At 50.4% G+C, this 6,339-nt stretch overlaps 1 long non-coding RNA gene across 1 annotated transcript; it reads right to left on the bottom strand.

Moving 5' to 3' along the window:
* Positions 1 to 431: 431 nt before the first annotated feature.
* LOC141981502 (uncharacterized) lies at positions 432 to 6,339 on the bottom strand. The gene is made up of 5 exons (XR_012637802.1): positions 6,282 to 6,339; positions 2,917 to 3,056; positions 2,483 to 2,763; positions 1,756 to 1,964; positions 432 to 710 (listed from the first exon to the last, which is right to left on the bottom strand). It is a non-coding gene; the product is annotated as an uncharacterized LOC141981502 (long non-coding RNA).

The raw sequence follows: 6,339 nt of genomic DNA on the forward strand, positions 1-6,339 counted from the left end.
CAGTGTCAACAGGCAGCTCTTGCAAGGGGAACCTCATGCCGCTCTATGACCCTATGTACTGAATGCCTCCCTGGCAGCTAGTGCACAGAGGATGGGAGCTTACTACGGCTACCACCTGAGGCATTTGTTGAGTTCAGCTCAAGTTGTAGAATTAGGTGCTTCGAGATTGAACCGGATACTTCATGCTCCTAAAAGTGACCTATTACATTTAGACATCCCCTGCCCCCTGCCTTAAATTCTACGAGGATATTGTAAAGGTTAGAGCAATAGTAAAGAGACACATTGTAAACACTTCACTGGGCAGGAAAACCCCCTTAATATTTAGTTCCTATTTATTTCCAATGAACTAGCTGCCAGACTGCTTTTTCTCAGCGCTGCTGCCAGCCATCTTAGCAAGTTTCCCATCATCTCTCTTCTCGCTGTGGACACTTGACTGCAGCAGCTCCACAGAGGTCCCAGCTTCGTTCTTGAACTTACATTCTCCACTTGTCTGGATGGAGCTGCGTGTACCACTGAGTTGCCTCATGAAAACATCTCAGTCTCTAGGTACCAGCAACCGATTCCCCAAGCCAAATCAGGGGGGACTTAGCCTGGGTTGTAGGGTTTGGCCCATGGTGACTGCAGGCACTGCACCTGCTGCACAGCCACTTGGTCACTCCTCTAGCCCATCACCACACAACTCTTTCACATTCTGCTAAGTGACCGATGATCTGGGGGAACAGAAACCCTTTGTTAGAGAAAGAAAATCTCCTCAGTGGAACACTCTGTCAATGGCTGCCAGAGGCCTTCCCCGTGAAACCCAACTGTGCATCCCTAGGATTCCCACAGGGGAGCTCTCTGCTCATTCACTTGTCACCCATTGCAATGGTCTCCAACAGTGGGAATGTGGGGGAGGGAGTCACTGCCGACGGTCCCTTCTCCAGCTCCCTTAACAGGAGGAAGTTTGGCCAAGTGATGTAAGGCACAGGTCTGAGTCAGGACTCCTGGGTTCTGTGGCTCTGGAAGGGTGCGTGGTCTAGTGGGTGGAGCTGGACTGCTTCTGGCATTGGCTTCTGCTTCTGTTGGTGATGCTGTGTGTGACTTAACAGCCAGTCACTTTCCCTATGATACCCAGATAATGGGGATAATAGTGACCAATCTTGGAAGGCCTGGGAGGGGTCATGAATTAGTGTCTCCTCATCTCTAGCAGCTTCCACCCAAGCCTCTCAAAGGTATTAGGTTTAGACAAACCTTCTCTCCAAAGCTAACTACTTGTGCATCTCTACTGGCCAGTGGAATTGCACACAGAGGGTACAGTCCAGCCCACAAAGTTCTGTGTCGGTAAGAGATCACCCGTTCAGATGAGGTGCATTCCTGCAAACCTCACTCACACAGAACTGCCACTGACAGCTGTCACAACAGTAAATAAAGTTAGCAGTATCTAGCCCTGGTATCACAAATTCAGCCCCAGACAAAAACCTTCTCCAGGGCACAGCAACAGCAGGGGCTGCAAACAATTTCAGATCCCTGCAGCCTGAAGAGAAAGGACCAGTTCCTCAGTACAGAACACCGTGGCCCAGACCACAGGGGAAGCAGGCTGGTCTCTGCCATCAGGACTCTAGTGACAGAACACAAGCCTTGTTAGGCAGAGCTCTGTGCATTGGTAGGGTTTTGCAACCCCCATGCCCTTACATGGAACAGCCATTTCAAAGAGGCTGCTTCCCAAATGGATCAGACAGACTCTCCAGCGGGCCACCAGCCTTGATTGACACTGACCTGAGGAAGCTCCTGCAAGATCCTCAGTTTTCTGCTCCAGGCCTGGATGTGGAAGTGCTGGCTGGTTGTTGTTCAGGTGGGAGGCTAATTTATGGACTGTTGCACTGGAGTGTGGTCCAAGCACAGGACTTGGAACCAGAACAGAGTCGCAATCAGCCTCCTTTCGAGGTCTCGGGGAACTCTTCACTGCTCCATCTCTGTCCCTCCCTCTGTTAAAACAGGGCTGATTTCTTTGATAGTGTATCTAGGCTCTTCCTACTGACAAGACTCCAGATCATGTTCTGGTGACTTCCCCAGTTTCCCTCTCCCGGCCATCCAAACTGCAGCTGCTGACACGATCTTCCTCTCCTGGTGCTGTCTTCCCCAATTCCAAGTCTGGCTCTGGCTGCCCTTTTTCCATGTCCAGTTCAGACTTCTCCTTCGCACCTCCAAAGCTCCCTATGCAAACACCCCCCTGTGCCAACATCTCCACCTCAGTCATCCCCTCCTCCCAGCCCACTCCCATTTTACTGCCACTTCTTCCCACAGCATCCCCTGCTACCGGGAAGGGCCCAGCAATCTCATCTCAGGCTCCCTTTTCTATTCATTCCATCAGACAGACCCTGTGGCTCTCCTACACTCCTAGAGTGACCCCTTTAGCTTGAGTGAGAGGGGCTTGTGCTGAAGGGCCCTGGTTCAATCCCCACCAATGCCCGTGGTGTCTATAGGTGGCCATAGTTATACTTACCTGTCATTATAAGTTGTGTAGCCCATTCCTGGCCACGTGTGGTACATCTGCTACTGGCCATCTCTGCGATGTAGGTCCCTCATCCACACAAGGACATGACATATCAAAGTCAATCCATCAGCTCCCGTCCGGTCTTCACCTCCATGACAGAGGGAGAGCCCTAGCCTGACCACAGAAAGACAGGGTGGTGTTCTTCAGGGGAATCTGCTGGAGCTCCAGTCTGAAGCTTCGTGCAGGCAATAGAGTCCAGGATCATTACACCTCCTTTGGAGATGCTTTTCCTAGGAATAAAATTAGGACAGCACAATGAGAACAGCATCTGAATCCCACGGCTGGGATCCAGGGATAAGGAATGCTCTCAGCCAGGCTATATTCCAGGAACTTGATCTTTATCGCAACAGCCGCAATCGCCAAGATGAGTGAGTGGTTCCTACCTCCATGAGGGGGGTGCGATTTGCCATCTAAGCATCACTGAGAAGCAGTTGTTCTCGCTTGACAGGATGAGGTCATGGCTCCCCAATCTGGGCCAGCTGCAGGCTCCATTGATGTAGGAGGCACGGACAGATCCCAGAGCCTGGAAGACAGAGTGGGGAGGAAGGCCCTGCTCATTTCCTGTTCAGAGACGGCATAGAAGAAAGGTCAAGAGGAGAGAGGAGAATGGAAGGAGAGGAAGTGAATATGCCCCTGTGGGGAAGGCAATAGAGTGGAACCCTGTCCAGTTCCCAGATCTACCCCAGGTTTAGGTGTGACCTCAGAGAGGTCACTTCATCACCTCATTCCCTGCCTGTAAAATGGGGATGTTTCCTCCCTCGCAGGGGGTGAGGGGAAGATAATCCCATTGTTGGTGAGGAACTCAGACACTCTGGGGGTGGATTGCGCCAGGGCGAGGGAAGGGACCCAGAGTTTGCTCCCTAAAGCCAGGGGAGGAGGATTGTCAAGGAAGGGGAATGGGGCAGGAACTACTGCCACAGACGGGGCTAAGGAATTTAGGGGCTAAGGAATGGTACCTCCATTCAGCAGATAGTTTCCCTACTGAGAAGACCCCTCCTATCATTGGCAGTCTCCATGCTAGAATAAATGAATAGGATAGTGGATACTAGTATTAGCCATTTTCTTTTTATGCTTTGTAAGTAACAGACAGGATTTTGTCTGTGTCTATGTTAATTAAATTAGAGGAATTTTGGAGGCCCAGGCCCCCGTGTGGGAAAGGACAGTTACAGGATTTAGTACAGTCTAATTTATGATGCCTTTCTTGTTCAACTTAAAACACTGCCATTTGTTACCTTTTGAAAGTCTCTGCAAAGAACTGTTTGTGTGAATGAGGAATGTATGCATCAGGGAAAGATAAGGTGTGAAGGCCATTTTTGAAGCCACATGGCCAAGGGAGGAGGAGTGAAGAAACTGAAGAGACTCAGAGACGCCAGAGAACCATCAACACGCATCCATGGTTGAGGAGGGGCAGATTGCCAACCCTGAGGTGAAGGCTGGCACCCTTAAAATACAAGATAATTGATTAAATCGAAACCAGACAGGATGATTCTCCCAGAGGTGTTTTGGGCCATCAAAAGATAACACCAATTAAGGAGTAACCGGTCACAAACTGACAAAGCAAAATCCATAGACTTCAACGGAGAAAAAAAGACTATAAGAACAGGGTGCTTTGCCATGGGACTTCGGGTTCGTCTTGCCACTACTCCAGGAGCATCGGATCTCGACCAACAGAGCCTGGCTGCCCTCTGCGACCAATCTGGCTGGCCACTAGATTGATCCAGACTCTGGACTGGTAACTATAAACATCGACTGGTGGGACTGTGTGCCTGCTGTGTGTGTGTGTGACTAAAAAGCATATGCTAATTGCTGTATTCTCAATAAATGCAGCATGTTGCCTTTTCCCCTATGAAAAGATCTCATGTGCTCTGTTTAAGCATAACACCACCACTGTCTGGGAATGGGCCTCTGGGCCCAGGGACTTGCTGCTGTTGCTATGGAGACAGGCCTGCCGATAGTGCCTGGAGGGAAAGCTGGTCTTCTGGGTTTGCCAGAGAACATGGGGGTCATGTCATGCTAACCAAGTGAGCCTGCAGAAATGTGGAAACATATCATATAGAATGTCAGTATTTCTTTGTGTACCTGGGTTACCGCTTTCAGGGGCACCATCATCTGAGTCACCAGTCCTGAGGACAAGAGGATCTCATCAATGATTTCCACAACATCTGATGTGACTTCTGCCGGACAAGATATGTAGACCTTGGGCTGTCTCGAAATTTATGATATTGTCTGCAGACCCAGAATCAATAAGTGCCTAATGCAGTGCCACCTGTCATGTTTCTCTGGAGATGCACAACTGAACTGGAACTTGGAGATGTGGTAAGGACCCTAGTGGACCCAGCTGGGTTTCCATGAAAATTTGGGCTTGTTTTTTTCCCCGATACTTTTCTGGCTGGGGTCCATGAGAGGCAGGAAGTGAGTGCGTGCCCTGGCCTGCCACAGTCGAAGAACAAGTTATTGCGCTGACTTCGCTCCCTTTCCTTGGGGGTCAAGCGTCGGTGGCCTACATTGACCTGCATAGGTTTCGGGGATGAGCTCAAGCTCAACCTGGGTGAGGCAGCTGTGTAACACCCTCCTCTCTTTTCCTCCCTGCACTCACAATGGTAGATCTCAATGTGGATGGCTAGATCAATGAAGCTTTCTAGGTCCATGAGAGCTTTCAGCCAGGCTAACTCCTCCTTGAACACTTCACTGAGTGCACAGTGGAAATGATAAAACTGGGCCACCTGGTTCTACTCAGCATTGGCTGCAAGCCATCAGAACTGCATGGTATACAAGACGGCTGACCTATGTGCCTGCTAGAATTTTGGCAGGAGAGCTTCAGCCAATCATAGGAACGTGCTCCAGTGTGTTATCGCCAGACAATTCGGTTTGAGTAGAGGTGAGGCCCAGTCTAGCACCTCACTGGTCAATAAACTAGTTACCAATTCCCCCTGAGTCTGATGGGTGGGGTAGATCCAGGGGCAGAGGCTGGTTAAGAAATCCCTACATTTTCAGTCATTTCCATTGAACCATTCTGGTAGGGGCACCACAGGGCCAGGCTCAGTTAGCAAGGCCATTTTTCACACCCAGTGTGATGTGTCCCCTCTTGCATATGGGCCACATACTAGCAAAAGGTCAGTTTTCTGCAAAAAGTTGCACCACCAGGTGTCAGGTGCTGGTTCCTATAATTAGGTCTAGTGGTTGGAGCACAGGTCACAATTAGGCATAGGACTAGACCTGGGTGAAGGGTGGTGCTGGAATCAAGATCCGGGGACAGGGCAAGGTCAAAACCAAGATCACAGTCCATAGACAAACCAGAATCAGAACAGGAGCCAGAGTCCAGGTGCAAGCCAGAGGTCAAAGTTGGGTGGTCAGAGTCCAAAGATAAGCCAAGTCAGTATCAAGCCAGAGTCCAGATTCAGATAGAAATTTGAAGCTGGGTAGTCAAGAGTCCAAGTGTCTGGGGAGGATCAGAAGGAGGAGGCAAGGCTGGACTGGGTCAGTGGTGGGGCTAGAGCGAGCCTAGAGGAGGACAAGGACAATACTGAGCCAGAGTTCGTAGCCAACAACTAGAGACAAGGGTCACCCCAAGGTCAGAAGCCAGAGACCGGAGCCAAGGGTCATGTCAGAGTCAATAGCCAGGAACTGGAGGGCAGGGCAGAGTGGCGTATGGAGGCAGGAACCAGGAAGAAGGTGGGGACTGGCTCAGCAGAAGGGCAGGGATCTGCTTTGTTCCCTAGATGACTTCCTGGTACTCCCAGGTACTAACCTGGAGTCCTGCAGATCTGGCATCAAGTCCCATGAATCCTCATCTGGGGACTCTCTTC

This window comes from Natator depressus, chromosome 2 (assembly GCF_965152275.1).
Source record: "Natator depressus isolate rNatDep1 chromosome 2, rNatDep2.hap1, whole genome shotgun sequence".
Lineage (NCBI taxonomy): Eukaryota > Metazoa > Chordata > Testudines > Cheloniidae > Natator > Natator depressus.